The 16,753-nt window shown below is 39.5% G+C and overlaps 1 long non-coding RNA gene across 1 annotated transcript in view; it reads left to right on the plus strand.

Annotated features, from left to right (window-relative positions):
• LOC309607659 overlaps positions 1-16,753 on the plus strand; it is a 57,459-nt gene that overhangs the window by 5,114 nt on the left and 35,592 nt on the right. The window contains exon 2 of the long non-coding RNA XR_014232481.1: positions 10,735-10,789. This is a non-coding gene — a long non-coding RNA (uncharacterized lncRNA). The remainder of the gene's footprint in view (positions 1-10,734; positions 10,790-16,753) is intronic.

Genomic DNA, 16,753 nt, shown 5'->3' on the forward strand with positions numbered 1-16,753 from the left:
GACACCCTCCAAAGCAGGCATTAGACATATACTGCTTCACTGTATCAGCTGTCATGGTTATGCATTAACATATTCAATCACTTGCCAGAAGTAGATTCTAATAAAACCACCTCCACTCCTCCCTGTTTGGTATTGTTCTGATGTGACAGGGATTTGAGGCTCTGAGGAGGACTCAGCCTGATTATTTGAAATACTTTTCCCTTTTGCAAAAACTAAAGCTATGTTCTGGACTCTCATCTCCATGCTTCACCCCGGTTGTGACCTCTTCTGTCTCAATTACCCCAAATTAGCAGCTGCCTTGGGACAAATGCACACTGAGTGGAGAAGATAAGCAGCCTCATCATTCTGTTTTCAGGATGGCCTAGGATTTTTTCCTCTTCATCATTTCCTTCCCAAGAAACTAAACAATCTAACAGGATTAAATGCATTCATTTCCAGAGCAGGGAGCAAAAATTCCCAATAGGCACCATATTTTTGCCTTTAAAATCCTATGGCTCAATCTGTAGCCTCAGCTTCTCCATCTGGCAAGAGAAGGGATTTACAGGGATGGAGTGAGGATTAGCTGCCTTGAAAGCCCCAGAGGAAAGGCAGTAAGTAAACAATAGGGGGCAGTATACTTGCGCATAATAGATACTCAATGTCCATTAATGTCTGTGCCATTATTGAAAGGGGCTTGTAATAGGTAAAATGGTTATGAAGATGCCAAAGAGACCAAGTTCCTGCTTTAGCTTATCATTATCCTTTAGCAGAGAAATTCAAAACAAAATTTATTTGTTTGTTTGCTTATTTACTTATTACTTAAAAATTCGTGCCAATAAATATTGATATATATTCCTCTGCTTCATTCTTTCTTGGAGCAGGTAATAATGTGAGGCTTTGCCAAGAAATGTTCTGCTCATAGCACAAATCATTGCTGGACTTCACTGATGGAGGGGTTTAGTTATATTTCCCTTTCTTTTAAAGTGAACACAAAATAATCTCAGAATATAGAAAGAGCACAATTAAATGTGTTTTAACTACTTAGAGGAAAGATACCAAATAAACAGTAATTTGCTTCACATCTTGAAACTGAATGTTGAGTAGGAATCCATCACAGCAAATCTGCCTTCGCTGAGAAAAAACCTTCCCATTTTGTTGATATCTAGGTCATGGTTCCTAAGAACAGATACAATGTTCAAGGAACAGTTGCATTGGGGCTTCCATGGTGGCCCAGTGGTTAAGAATCCGCCTGCCAATGCAAGGGACACGGGTTCGAGCCCTGGTCTGGGAAGATCCCACATGCCGCAGAGCATCTAGGCCCGTGAGCCACAATTACTGAGCCTGAGCTCTAGAGCCTGCAAGCCACCACTACTGAGCCCACGTGCCACAACTACTGAAGCCTGTGCGCCTAGAGCCCGTGCTCTGCAACAGGAGAAGCCACTGCAATGAGAAGCCTGCGTGCTGCAACGAAGAGTAGCCCCTGCTTGCCGCAACTAGAGAAAGCCCGCGTGCAGCAATGAAGACCCAACGCAGCCAAAAATAAATATAAAAAAATAAATTTATAAAAAGAAACAGTTGCATTACTTTTACCCTGAAGAGGAATTTTGGAGACATTTTTGTAGAACTCACGCAGTTGTCATTGGTTATTGGATGGCTCACAGTGTCAGCGAACTGTGTACCTCTGGTGGAAAATGAGTGTGTGGAAAGTAGATGAACAGCATGAAAACTCACTTGTATGTAGAATAATTAAACGAGTACATTTTTCTCCTAGTGCAACAAAGCACCAAAGGAATTAAAGACGCAGAATTAAAGGAAAGAGACTGAGTTAACTTTGAACTTTATCAACGTTGGTAATTGTATATAAAAATAGTTCAGTTTGAACAAACCATCCCTTTGGGAGGGATTACAGGTAGAACTATTTTCTCTTGAATCAAATTAAATGATATTATAATCTTAAATGAAATATTTTTTCTTTTTTTTAAATTTTTTAATTTAATTTTATTTTTTTATACAGCAGGTTCTTATTAGTCATCAATTTTATACACATCAGTGTATATGTGTCAATTCCAATCTCCCAATTCATCACACCACCACCCCCACCCCCCCGCCGCTTTCCCCCCTTGGTGTCCATATGTTTGTTCTCTACATCTGTGTCTCAATTTCTGCCCTGCAAACCGGTTCATCTGTACCATTTTTCTAGGTTCCACATATATGCGTTAATATACGATATTTGTTTTTCTCTTTCTGACTTACTTCACTCTGTATGACAGTCTCTAGATCCATCCACGTCTCTACAAATGACCCAATTTCGTTCCTTTTTATGGCTGAGTAATATTCCACTGTATATATGTACCACATCTTCTTCATCCATTCGTCTGTCAATGGGCATTTAGGTTGCTTCCATGTCCTGGCTATTGTAAATAGTGCTGCAGTGAACATTGGGGTGCATGTGTCTTTTTGAATTATGGTTTTCTCTGGGTATATGCCCACTAGTGGGATTGCTGGATCATATGGTAATTCTATTTTTAGTTTTTTAAGGAACCTCCATACTGTTCTCCATAGTGGCTGTATCAATTTACATTCCCACCAACAGTGCAAGAGGGTTCCCTTTTCTCCACACCCTCTCTAGCATTTGTTGTTTGTAGATTTTCTGATGATGCCCATTCTAACTGGTGTGAGGTGATACCTCATTGTAGTTTTGATTTGCATTACTCTAATGATTAGTGATGTTGAGCAGCTTTTCATGTGCTTCTTGGCTATCTGTATGTCATCTTGGGAGAAATGTCTATTTAGGTCTTCTGCCCATTTTTGGACTGGGTTGTTTGTTTTTATAATATTGAGCTGCATGAGCTGTTTATATATTTTGGAGATTAATACTTTGTCCGTTGATACGTTTGCAAATATTTTCTTCCATTCTGAGGGTTGTCTTTTCGTCTTGTTTGTGGTTTCCTTTGCTGTGCAAAAGCTTTGAAGTTTCATTAGGTCCTATTTGTTTATTTTTGTTTTTATTTCCATTACTCTAGGAGGTGGATCAAAAAAGATCTTGCTGTGATTTATGTCAAAGAGTGTTCTTCCTGTGTTTTCGTCTAAGAGTTTTATAGTGTCCGGTCTTACATTTAGGTCTTGAATCCATTTTGAGTTTATTTTTGTGTATGGTGTTAGGGAGTGTTCTAATTTCATTCTTTTACATGTAGCTGTCCAGTTTTCCCAGCACCACTTATTGAAGAGACTGTCTTCTCTCCATTGTATATCCTTGCCTCCTTTGTCATAGATTAGTTGACCATAGGTGCGTGGGTTTGTCCCTGGGCTTTCTATCTTGTTCCGTTGATCTATGTTTCTGTTTTTGTGCCAGTAAAATATTTTTTTTTCTTTTTTTTTCTTTAAATTTTATTTATTTATTTATTTATTTATGGCTGAGTTGGGTCTTCGTTTCTGTGCAAGGGCATTCTCTAGTTGTGGCAAGCAGGGCCCACTCTTCATCGTGGTGCGCAGGCCTCTCACTATCGCGGCCTCTCTTGTTGCGGAGCACAGGCTCCAGACGCACAGGCTCCAAACGCGCAGGCTCAGTAATTGTGGTTCACGGGCCTAGTTGCTCCACGGCATGTGGGATCTTCCCAGACCAGGGCTCGAACCCGTGTCCCCTGCATTGGCAGGCAGATTCTCAACCACCGCGCCATCAGGGAAGCCCCATGTGCCAGTAAAATATTATTGATTACTGTAGCTTTGTAGTATAGTCTGAAGTCAGGGAGTCTGATTCCTCCAGCTCCGTTTCTTTCCCTCAAGACTGCTTTGGCTATTCGGGGTCTTTTGTGCCTCCATACAAATTTTAAGATTTTTTGTTCTAGTTCCGTAAAAAATGCCATTGGTAATTTGATAGGGATTGCATTGAATCTGTAGATTGCTTTGGGTGGTATAGTCATTTTCACAATATTGATTCTTCCAATACAAGAACATGGTCTATCTCTCCATCTGTTGGTATCATCTTTGATTTCTTTCATCAGTGTCTTACAGTTTTCTGCATACAGGTCTTTTGTCTCCCTAGGTAGGTTTATTCCTAGGTATTTTATTGTTTTTGTTGCAGTGGTAAATGGGAGTGTTCTCTTAATTTCTCTTTCAGATTTTTCATCATTAGTGTATAGGAATGCAGGAGATTTCTGTGCATTTATTTTGTATCCTGCAACTTTACCAAATTCATTGATGAGCTCTAGTAGTTTTCTGGTGGCATCTTTAGGATTCTCTATGTATAGTATCATGTCATCTGCAAACAGTGACAGTTTTACTTCTTCTTTTCCAATTTGTATTCCTTTTATTTCTTTTTCTTCTCTGATTGCCATGGCTAGGACTTCCAAAACTATGTTGAATAATAGAGGTGAGAGTGGACATCCTTGTCTTGTTCCCGATCTTAGAGGAAATGCTTTCAGTTTTTCACCATTGAGAGTGATGTTTGCTGTGGGTTTGTCATATATGGCCTTTATTATGTTGAGGTAGGTTCCCTCTATGCCCACTTTCTGGAGAGTTTTTATCATAAATGGGTGTTGAATTTTGTCGAAAGCTTTTTCTGCATCTATTGAGATGATCATATGGTTTTTCTCCTTCAATTTGTTAATATGGTGTATCACATTGATTGATTTGCGTATATTGAAGAATCCTTGCATCCCTGGTATAAATCCCACTTGATCATGGTGTATGATCCTTTTAATGTGTTGTTGGATTCTGTGTGCTAGTATTTTGTTGAGGATTTTTGCATCTATGTTCATCAGTGATATTGGCCTGTAGTTTTCTTTTTCTGTGAAATCTTTGTCTGGTTTTGGTATCAGGGTGATGGTGGCCTCATAGAATGAGTTTGGGAGTGTTCCTTCCTCTGCAGTTTTTTGGAAGAGTTTGAGAAGGATGGGTGTTAGCTCTTCTCTAAATGTTTGATAGAATTCACCTGTGAAGACATCTGGTCCTGGACTTTTGTTTGCTGGAAGAGTTTTAATCACAGTTTCAATTTCATTACTTGTGATTGGTCTGTTCATATTTTCTGTTTCTTCCTGCTTCAGTCTTGGAAGGTTATACCTTTCTAAGAATTTGTCCATTTCTTCCAGGTTGTCCATTTTATTGGCATAGTTGCTTGTAGTAGTCTCTTAGGATGCTTTGTATTCCTGCGGTGTCTGTTGTAACTTCTCCTTTTTCATTTCTGATTTTATTAATATGAGTCCTCTCCCTCTTTTTCTTGATGAGTCTGGCTAATGGTTTAACAATTTTGTTTATCTTCTCAAAGAACCAGCTTTTAGTTTTATTGATCTTTGCTATTGTTTTCTTTGTTTCTATTTCATTTATTTCCACTCTGATCTTTATGATTACTTTCCTTCTGCTAACTTTGGGTTTTGTTTGTTCTTCTTTCTCTAGTTCCTTTAGGTGTAATGTTAGATTGTTTATTTGAGATTTTTCTTGTTTCTTGAGGTAGGCTTGTATAGCTATAAACTTCCCTCTTAGAACCGCTTTTGCTGCATTCCATAGGTTTTGGATCATCGTGTTTTCATTGTCATTTGTCTCTAGGTATTTTTTGATTTCCTCTTTGATTTCTTCAGTGATCTCTTGGTTATTTAGTAACGTATTGTTTAGCCTCCATGTGTTTGTGTTTTTTACATTTTTTTCCCTGTAATTCATTTCTAACCTCATACCATTGTGGTCAGAAAAAGATGCTTGATATGATTTCAATTTTCTTAAATTTACTGTGGCTTGATTTGTGACCCAAGATGTGATCTATCCTGGAGAATGTTCCATGTGCACTTGAGAAGAAAGTGTAGTCTGCTGTTTTTGGATGGAATGTCCTATAAATATCAATTAAGTCTATCTGGTCTGTTGTATCACTTAAAGCTTCCGTTTCCTTATTTATTTTCATTTTGAATGACCTGTCCATTGGTGTAAGTGAGGTGTTAAAGTCCCCCACTATTATTGTGTTACTGTCGATTTCCTCTTTTATAGCTGTTAGCAGTTGCCTTATGTATTGAGGTGCTCCTATGTTGGGTGCATATATATTTATAATTGTTATATCTTCTTGGATTGATCCCTTGATCATTATGTAGTGTCCTTCCTTGTCTCTTGTAACTTTCTTTATTTTAAAGTCTATTTTATCTGATATGAGTATTGCTACTCCAGCTTTCTTTTGATTTCCTTTTGCATGGAATATCTTTTTCCATCCCCTCACTTTCAGTCTGTATGTGTCCCTAGGTCTGAAGTGGGTCTCTTGTAGACAGCATATAGATGGGTCTTGTTTTTGTATCCATTCAACAAGCCTGTGTCCTTTGGTTGGAGCATTTAATCCTTTCACGTTTAAGGTAATTATTGATATGTATGTTCCTATGACCATTTTCTTAATTGTTTTGGGTTTATTTTTGTAGGTCCTTTTATTCTCTTGTGTTTCCCACTTAGAGAAGTTCCTTTAGCATTTGTTGTAGAGCTGGTTTGGTGGTGCTGAATTCTCTTAGCTTTTGCTTGTCTGTAAAGCTTTTGATTTCTCCATTGAATCTGAATGAGATTCTTGCCGGATAGAGTAATCTTGGTTGTAGGTTCTTCCCTTTCATCACTTTAAGTATATCATGCCACTCCCTTCTGGCTTGTAAAGTTTCTGCTGAGAAATCAGCTGTTAACCTTATGGGAGTTCCCTTGTATGTTATTTGTTGTTTTTCCCTTGCTGCTTTCAATAATTTTTCTTTGTCTTTAATTTTTGTCAGTTCGATTGCTATGTGTCTTGGCGTGCTTCTCCTTGGGTTTATCCTGTATGGGACTCTCTGCGCTTCCTGGACTTGGGTGGCTATTTCCTTTCCCATGTGAGGGAAGTTTTCGACTATAATGTCTTCAGATATTTTCTTGCGTCCTTTCTCTCTCTCTTCTCCTTCTGGGACCCCTATAATACGAATGTTGTTGCATTTAATGTTGTCCCAGAGGTCTCTTAGGCTGTCTTCATTTCTTTTCATTCTTTTTTCTTTGTTCTGTTCCTCAGCAGTGAATTCCACCATTCTATCTTCCAGGTCACTTATCTGTTCTTCTGCCTCAGTTATTCTGCTATTGATTCCTTCTAGTGTAGTTTTCATTTCAGTTATTGTATTGTTCATCTCTGTTTGTTTGTTCTTTAATTCTTCTAGGTCCTTGTTAAACATTTCTTGCATTTTCTCGATCTTTGCCTCCATTCTTTTTCTGAGGTCCTGGATCATCTTCACTATCATTATTCTGAATTCTTTTTCTGGAAGGTTGCCTATCTCCACTTCATTTAGTTGTTTTTCTGGGGTTTTATCTTGTTCCTTCATGTGGTACATAGCCCTCTGCCTTTTCATCTTGTCTGTCTTTCTGTGAATGTGGTTTTTGTTCCACAGGCTGCAGGATTGTAGTTCTTCTTGCTTCTGCTGTCTGCCCTCTGGTGGATGAGGCTATCTAAGAGTCTTATGCAAGGTTCCTGATGGGAGGGACTGGTGGTGGGTAGAGCTGGGTGTTGCTCTGGTGGGCAGAACTCAGTAAAACTTTAATCCACTTAACTGTTGATGGGTGGGGCTGGGTTCCCTCCCTGTTGGTTGTTTGGCCTGAGGCAAGCCAATAATGGAGCCTACCTGGGGTCTTTGGTGGGGCTAATGGCAGACTCTGGGAGGGCCAGAGGAGTACTTCCCAGAACTTCTGCTGCCAGTGTCCTTGTCCCTATGGTGAGCCACAGCCACCGCCCGCCTCTGCAGGAGACCCTCCAACACTAGCAGGTAGGTCTGGTTCAGTCTCCCCTGGGGTCACTGCTCCTTCCCCTGGGTCCTGATGCGCACACTACTTTGTGTGTGCCCTCCAAGAATGGAGTCTCTGTTTCCCCCAGTCCTGTCGAAGTCCTGCAATCAAATCCCGCTTGCCTTCAAAGTCTGATTCTCTAGGAATTCCTCCTCCTGTTGCTGGACCCCCAGGTTGGGAACCTGACATGGGGCTCAGAACCTTCACTCCAGTGGGTGGACTTCTGTGGTATAAGTGTTCTCCAGTCTGTGAGTCACCCACCCAGCAGTTATGGGATTTGATTTTACTGTGATTGTGCCCCTCCTACCATCTCATTGTGGCTTCTCCTTTGTCTTTGGATGTGGGGTGTCTTTTTTGGTGAGTTCCAGTGTCTTCCTGTCGATGATTGTCCAGCAGCTAGTTGTGATTCTGGTGTTCTCGCAAGAGGGAGTGAGAGCACATCCTTCTACTCTGCCATCTTGGTTCCAGGACCCAGACAGTTTCTATATCACAGCAAGGCACCAGACTCTCGCTGCTCTCTGGCTTCCTGGATTCTTGTTAAAGGCAGGTCAGGATGATCAGATATCAAGGGTGGCATAGTGGAGGATAAAGAATCTGAAATATTTTTTCTTAAGACAACTGTTTGACCAAGTAATCTAAAAATTAGATAAAGCACTAGATAATACTTGGTCTGATTGAACCATATCTACCATTTTAAAAACATCTTGTTCATTAGGTCAACATTAAGGTATAATTCTCTTTGCATTATGATCTAAAAAATGAGTAAAACACATATCAGGAAAAATAAGACAATTACTGTGACAACATTGTAAAAGTGCTACATATATTGTCATTGAGGCTTCTGGGCATAAGACTGGAGTTATATGAGATCAAAGAAACTTGTTGAAAATACTTTAACATTGGTCATCCACCCATTGTTCTGTCTTTATCAGGAATCTACAACCTGTACTACATAAAATGATTCTGCCCTTTGGTGGATTATTAAATGGCCATTGTCCATCAACAGACTTCCCAGAACTGCCAACTCTAACTTCTGGTGAACATGGTTGGAAGAACAGTAATGCTTTCTTTTTATCCATCTGCTAGAAGCATCCTTATGTACCAAAGAGATATAGGCTTAAAACCTCTATATTAGAATTACATCACACCCAACTCTTCAGCCTTACTTTTAAGGCTCTCTGTTAACTCATCCTTCTCCAAAACTGTTTCAATTCAATTCAGTTCAATTCAAGTCAATCCTGCACACATATGTCTTGTACAGCTATTGTATGACAAGGCTGTGTTCAAGAAAAATAAGCCCCTTACGTACCTCATGGAGCTTGCTATTTAATGGAAATGGTTTAAACAAATTAAAAATTAATCAGTGCAATACAGTGCATTCTGTGCAATAGTACAGGCATGGATGGGGCACAGTGGGAGCAAAAACCAAAGCCTGAGTCAAAAAGGAAACTTCAAAGAGGAAGAGTTACTCAAGCTGGATCAAGAGTTACTCAAGTTACTCAAGCTTGAAAAATGACTTCGTCAGCGGAAGAAGGCTTTTCAGGTAGTGGGAAAAGCAAGTGCAGAAGCTTGGAGGAGTGAAGCTCCAAGGGTGTCCCTTGTTCTCTCTGCTTCAGTCCAAACACTCAACTTTCATTTCCTTACAGTCAGCTAGTACTTTTCTTCCTCATCTCATGATGGTCTTCCCATCTAAACAATTTCCCACTCTTCTTTCTTCCAATCCACAGCCACCAACTCTTTCAAAAACCACTGTAGGTCTTAGTGCAACATGATTTCTTCATCTGGGAAGCCATCTGTCATTCATTCCCTCACTATAACTTTTTTAGAGTAACTTTATTCATTTTCCATTTTATAATATATATACAAATTGCAAAGAAATTCCAAACATAAAGAAAAACATAAAGATGAAAAATAAAGGTCATGCACAAACCCACACCTAGAAATAACCACTGTTTATATTTTATTGTGCTTATTTCCCATGAATATAAATATTATTTCTTGAACAGAGATTTTAGTGTGCAATGCATACTTCTTGGAAATCTAATTTTTCACTTCATATGGCATGGATATATTTCCATGTCAATAGTTACTTGTCTTTGTCATAATTTTTATGGTTGCATAGTGTTCTATTATATGGACATGCCATGACTTATTTAACAAACTATTATAGATATTTTATTATTTCCAATTTTTTGCTATGTCCTCTTATCACATCAATAGTACACGACAGTTTGCCTTTGTTGGCATGCTACTATGCAATTCTCCTTAAGCTATGTCACGATTGTGTGTTTTATTTTATTTTTTTATTTATTTTATTTTTTGCCTTGCCGCATGGCTTGTGGGATCTTAGTTCCCCAACCAGGGACCGAACCCGGGGCCCTGGCAGTGAAAGCCCCAAGTCCTAACCACTGGACTGCCAGAGAATTCCCAGGATTGTGTGTTTTAGATTTTCAACTGTCGAAAGCATCTTAGAGGAAAGGCCAGTTCTTCCTTCTCTTTTGCTACTTTTTGTAGGTAGTAAAGAGTTATTCATATAGTAAGTGCTCACAGGGCTGCTCGGGGCGTTGGCAAAATCTTCCAGGATGACATCCTAGTGAAGGGCTGGTCAGAGGTGAGCTTCAGATATTGCACGTATTCAGAGTGTGGCTAGCCTGTTGAAATGAGAGAGAGGAAGGGTTGGAGCAGAGTAGTGGTAGATCCACCAGGTCGGCTGACATCCCAGGAAGGTTCTTGTCTACTTAGCAAAAAGCTTTAGGCAGGCTTCTAAAACTTACGAATTTGCTGGAGATGTCTCAAGTGAGGGAAGTGGTGGGAAAGAGAGGTCATAGGGGTAGAAAAACCTCTCATTCCTTTCTTTCAACTCTTTATTTTCTTGCTCAATTATATCCTACAGCCAGAATTTAAATACAATTACAAACAACTTTGACAATGAAGTTTATGTCCCCTCTGCACAGCAACTAATCACTATATTCACCCACATTGACCCAAACCTTTTTATTCCCCTAGGTCTACACTACCAGCCTTCCGTAGTGACCACCATAATGTACTCCAATGGCAAAAGGTAAACCACCCATTCTATTGATAAAAATGTAAATCTGGAATAAGTAAATAGAAATGGCATTTATAAAAGGAAGGGTTTTTTTTGGACATTCAGGTGCTCATTCATTTTATTGAACAACCAAACACAGAACTATGTAACTTAAGTAGGTATAAGGTCCCATTCAACAGTAAGAGTTTAGAAAGGGTTGTTATAATAATGTATAACATTATACATAATAACTTTTTTATTTTGGCAAAATCCATCTTGGAATACAAACGTCCTTAGTATAAAAATGATTCTTCATTTTCTCAATTGGAATATGATAAGTGTTTTAACTTGTTGTTGATGAGACAACGCTTTTGTAACCCAGGAGGTCAGAAATCCATTATTTAATTTCTGAAGGGACAGGAAAGAACAACAGTGGAGCGCTCTTCCATCATCCTGCCGTAACATGTTCGCTGAGCCATCAGGCTCCTGCGGCGCCTTTATATCTGCCCCACTGAAATGAAAAAGAGTGGTTAGCATCTTATAGAAATGGTGGTTCTAAGATATTTATGGCAGGTGTTATAAGGGGCTTCTTCCTTCCTTCGGTCTTGGATAACCTAAAAAAAGCGTCATCGGTCTTATGCCTTGATAAAGTTTAGAATTGTTTCCAAAAATGGGAAGAAGTAGTAGTCACAGTTCTATCTCTGTTCTCGTTACTAAATATCTAGACAGTTCCAGATTTTCAGGGTGAGTAGACAGGTGCAGCCTGCAGTGTGGTAGCCAGCTCCAAAGACCATTTCTCAATAGTCCATCACCTTGCTAGTGGGATGGTACATGGCAGAGGAGGGAAATTGGCTGAAGATCTCCCTGTTAGTTATTATTCCCTTGTCATGAGTAAAAATCACATGTCTAGAAGAGTATGGCTTCTTCTCTAGGCCATTTCATTCTTATAATTCTATCATGGTTGGAATACACGCTGAATAAAGGCTATTTTGTAGCCAGCAGAAGAATTTGGATTAGTGATTGGGAAGTCTGTGGGTACTAACAGAACAAATAAATATCTCTGAACCAATGTTTCAGTGACAACACAGAAAAGAAAATACAAAGGTTGGGGGCAGGAATCCAGGTCTGACATCTAGGAAAGTAAATACAAGGAGGCAAAAAATATGAGAGAAGGTATTTTGAACCAATTATCTATTTTAACGAGAGTCTCTGGAACGTGATATAAATATTTACTAGATAAACACATAGAATTTCCCCTGTATTCACGTACTTAAAGCAGAATATAATGATCTGGGTGGGAGGTTGGACTGGGAATTATCTAGGTCCCTTCCAAATGTAAATTTCTATGATTCCATGGCGTTCTTACATCACTGTGCACGCTATTCCCACTTAATTTGCAATCTCTAATTAGCTTTACAATTATAGTTTTAGTAAAATGCCTCACTGGTCTTCACTTCTAAATGCCTAATACCGCTTTACTACAGGCAACAAAGAGATAAACAGGCACCTTGGTGATAAAGGTACTTGGCCTATATCAATAATACTAATATTTCGGGGCTTCCCTGGTGGCGCAGTGGTTGAGAATCTGCCTGCCAATGCAGGGGACACGGGTTCGAGCCCTGGTCTGGGAAGATCCCACGTGCCGCGGAGCAACTAGGCCCGTGAGCCACAACTACTGAGCCTGCGCGTCTGGAGCCTGTGCTCCGCAACAAGAGAGGCCGCGATAGTGAGAGGCCCGCGCACCGCGATGAAGAGTGGCCCCCGCTTGCCACAACTAGAGAAAGCCCTCGCACAGAAACGAAGACCCAACACAGCCAAAAATAAATAAATAACAAAAATAAGTAAATTTAAAAATAAAAATAATAATAATAATATTTCATCTTGCAAGAGATTCAGCACTTGTTTTAAAGCATGCCATTTGCTTTGTGCATATGCCTTGTACATTACCATCTAGCACAATAGTCTCATCTACAACTTGGAAGATACTTATATTCATGTAGTGGCTATGTTTTTGAAATACACAGTATGGCTTTGTATTATCAATTCTGATTTCCAGAAGTCATCCAAGAAAACTCGTCTGTCCTATCACAAAGATGAATTCTGGTTATCTTCCACATTTTTATTGACTTTTTTCTAGGAAGTAGAGTCTATGTAATTCTCAAAAGGATTTGCAACATATACAACAGTGCATTGTCAAACTCAGTCTTCTAATTAAAGCTGGGAAATAAATAGCCAGTTCCCCTATAACTATATTACTTGGAGTTCACAATTTAGGGAAGTACATGCATTCACTCTCTTATCTCTTCAAATACCTAAGGTACCTAAACGTGAGGAGGCTTGAATCTATTGTATTATCATTCATTCATTATCTATCACTTTGTACTTGGTCCTTCTGTATTTCCCCTGGAGATTTAAACTTTTATAATAATAATAATAATAGTAGTTGTATAATAGTTATTGTATGTATATTTATTCTGATCAATAGGTTCTAGAGAATTATACTCTGCAAATATGGGTTACTTTAAGGATGTCGTAAGATAAATCTCTTTTACCATCTTAAAAATCACTGGCAGAGTGAGGGCACTGATAAAATGGTAGGGATTGAAAGTAGACTAACACAGGTTCCCAAATGTTGGTGTGCAAAACAATCTTCTGTGTACTTGCCTAAAATACAGATATCTGGGAACCACCCCTAGTTTTTCTACTTCAGGTGATTCGAATGCAGTGACTTAAGGACCACATTTTGAAAAATACTGGTGTCCTCAATAGTAAGTATAATAATAAATTTAAAAAAGCAAACACTGTATATATGAAATTTAATCAAATCTATAGGTAAAAGGTAGATAATTCAAGACATAATGGTTTGAGTGCTATTTGTGCAGACATCACAGGAGTTGACACACTATGAATGGAAATGAACTGCGGAGGGAATAAAGTGGCATGTTGGTGATGATGATGTGTTAGCATATAATACCTACCATTTATTGAATTGTGACTATATTCTAGGCACTATGAAATGGCTTCACTTATAGGTATGTCATTTAATTCTCACGATCCTGAGAGGTAGCACCTCAAAATGCAGGACTGAGTGAAATTATTTAGCAGTTGCAATCAACAGAGTAAATGTAAATTAAGAAAGTTAAAAAAGCAAAAAGTCAATCAGAGGCAAAGAGATTAATAATCTCTAACTATATAAATATCTATAAATATACATATATACTCACTTTCAGAAGTCTAATCACTAATCATTCATGTGCATGCTATATTTTTAAGCTTAGAATTAAGCCAGGGATGGTTAAGGGAAGAAATTGTCAAAAAATAAACGCAGAAAGAACCAGAGCAGGGTAAACTGGTTTTCCAAATATAGACTCTTAGGAGTGAAAGGAGGAGTGGAGTTTCCCCAGCCAAGTTTCACTTTGGAGGAGAACTCCCAATACAGTGTAACCACCCGAGCAGCTTTGGCAGGGCTGTTTATCATAGCCAGCAAAGGGGAGGGTGGAGCCCTTTTTCTGACAATGAAAACTCTTCTCAGAGTTCAGTGAGAACAACGTGAGCTCACTCCCTAAAAGATCTCAAAATTCAACAGAATTGAAAGTCATGAAAAACATAGTATTAACTGTAGTATTTTATTTTTATTTTTTTTTTAATTTATTTTTGGCTGTGTTGGGTCTTCGTTTCTGTGCGAGGGCTTTCTCCAGTTGCGGCAAGTGGGGGCCACTCTTCATCGCGGTGCGCGGGCCTCTCACTATCGCGGCCTCTCTTGTTGCGGAGCACAGGCTCCAGACGCGCAGGCTCAGTAATTGTGGCTCACGGGCCCAGTTGCTCCACGGCATGTGGGATCTTCCCAGACCAGGGCTCGAGCCCATGTCCCCTGCACTGGCAGGCAGATTCTCAACCACTGCGCCACCAGGGAAGCCCCTGTAGTACTTTAAGACTGAAGTTACATATAATGTATCTTTTTATGAAGCTGAACTATGTAACTTCTGTAATTAATGTTATCTGAAGATAAATCGAAAGGTACAGTTTCAGTTATGCAAGGTGAATAAATTCTAGAGATTTACAGATAGAGGACAGCGTGTTGCCTGTAGTTAACAATACTGTATTACATACTTAAAAATTTGCTAAGAGAGGGCTTCCCCAGTGGCGCAGTGGTTGGGAATCCGCCTGCCAATGCAGGGGACATGGGTTCGAGCCCTGGTCCGGGAAGATCCCACATGCCTCGGAACAGCTGGGCCTGTTCACCACAACTACTGAGCCCACGAGCCACAACTGCTGAGCCGCGTGCCTAGAGCCCATGCTCCGCAACGAGAGGCCACTGCAGTGAGAAGCCCACGCACCGCAACAAAGAGTAGCCCCCGCTCACTGAAACTGGAGAAAGCCCGCGCGCAGCAACGAAGACCCAACACAGCCAAAAATAAGCACATAAATACATAAATAAATAAAACTTTAAAAAAATTTGCTAAGAGGGTAGATCTTAAGTGTTCTTATCACACACAAGAATAACAACAACAACAATAATAATAGTAAAGAAAGAAAGCAGGAGGAAACTTTTGAAGGTGATGAATATGTTTATGGCATAGATTGTAGTGACAGTTTCATGGACATATACTTATCACCAAACTCATCAAGTTGTAGACATTAAATATTTACAACAAAAAATAAAAATTAGCCTTGGAGAAGTGATCAGACTTGCAGCCTAATCTGGCTGCAGTCCTAACTCTACCACTGACTGGGTGAGGCTCATGTAATCTTCTCCCCTTTAGCTTCCCCATCTGTCAGTGCAATAAGAGGCTAGAACTGCTTGATCGACAGGGTTCTGCCCAACTCCAATAGTCTATGCTTATATTTAATTAATTAGTTCATTTGGGGTCTTGTTTTCAAAAAGAGTTATGTTGTAAGCCGCCATGATTTACCTTCTCCGAGAATAATAGCAATGCCCTCAAGCTATTTTAAGCAAGGGTCAATGGAATATTGAGAGACATAGGGGGAGAGCCACTGGCTGCTGTGTTGACACCATTCTATACACAAGGACAGGGGTAGGCAGGAGGTTACTGTAATAATCCAGGCTTTAACTGGGCTGACTCAGCAGACGTGGTGAGAAGTAATTGGATATATTTTGGAACTATGGCCTGTGGGTTGTTAGGGGAAAGAGGAGTCAAAATTTTCTGTAGTTTTTGGCCTTAAACAACTGAAAGGACAGAGTTGGCATTTACTGATGGTCGGGCTGGGGGAATGACAGTTTAGTTCTGCCCATATTAAATTGAAATGCCTACTAAGGATCCAAATTGGACCCAAATTGGATATCTGAATCTAGAGTTCGGGGGAGATGTTTGCGCTCGAACTATAAATTTGGGAGTGATCGTCTCCATATGGATGGTATGTAAAACCACAAGACTGGATAATGCATTCTAGGGAGAAGGGATAGCTAGAGAAGGGGGTCCAAGGATCAAGTTCTGTATCACTTCAATGTTCAGAGGTTGGGGAGATGAGGAAGAAGCAGAAAAGAATGTGAGAAGAGAGACCAGTGAAAAGGGGAAGTGAAGGGAAGAAATAGCTTCAAAGAGCAGGGAGTGCCTTAGACAGGTCCAATGCTCTTAATATGGTACAGGCTGGAAGAAACCTTGCCTGCAAGGGAAAAATCCAATAGCAATGGAAACTACTTTATCGGCCTCATCTTCCAGCTAATTCTTTGTACCTTGGCACAGCAAGCATAGGAAAGAAGGAAGACTTTTTAATTAGATGTATTTAAAATACAGATAGGAACATATCAATCTGGGTTAAAAATATATATATATATATATATATATATATATATATATATATATATATATATAATCACCTGTTTCCAAATTCAGTCTGCTAGGGCACCATGCAGTAATTTCTTCCAAGAAGAAATTTTATTTTTCTGTGTTTTCAATGATGCAAACTATCCAAAGAGCCTACTTTCCAGTGGGAAGAATGCACTGTAAAAGGATTTTTTCAAAAATCTCTAAGTGA

This window comes from Balaenoptera borealis (genome assembly GCF_965194805.1).
Source record: "Balaenoptera borealis genome assembly, chromosome: 12".
NCBI lineage: Eukaryota > Metazoa > Chordata > Mammalia > Artiodactyla > Balaenopteridae > Balaenoptera > Balaenoptera borealis.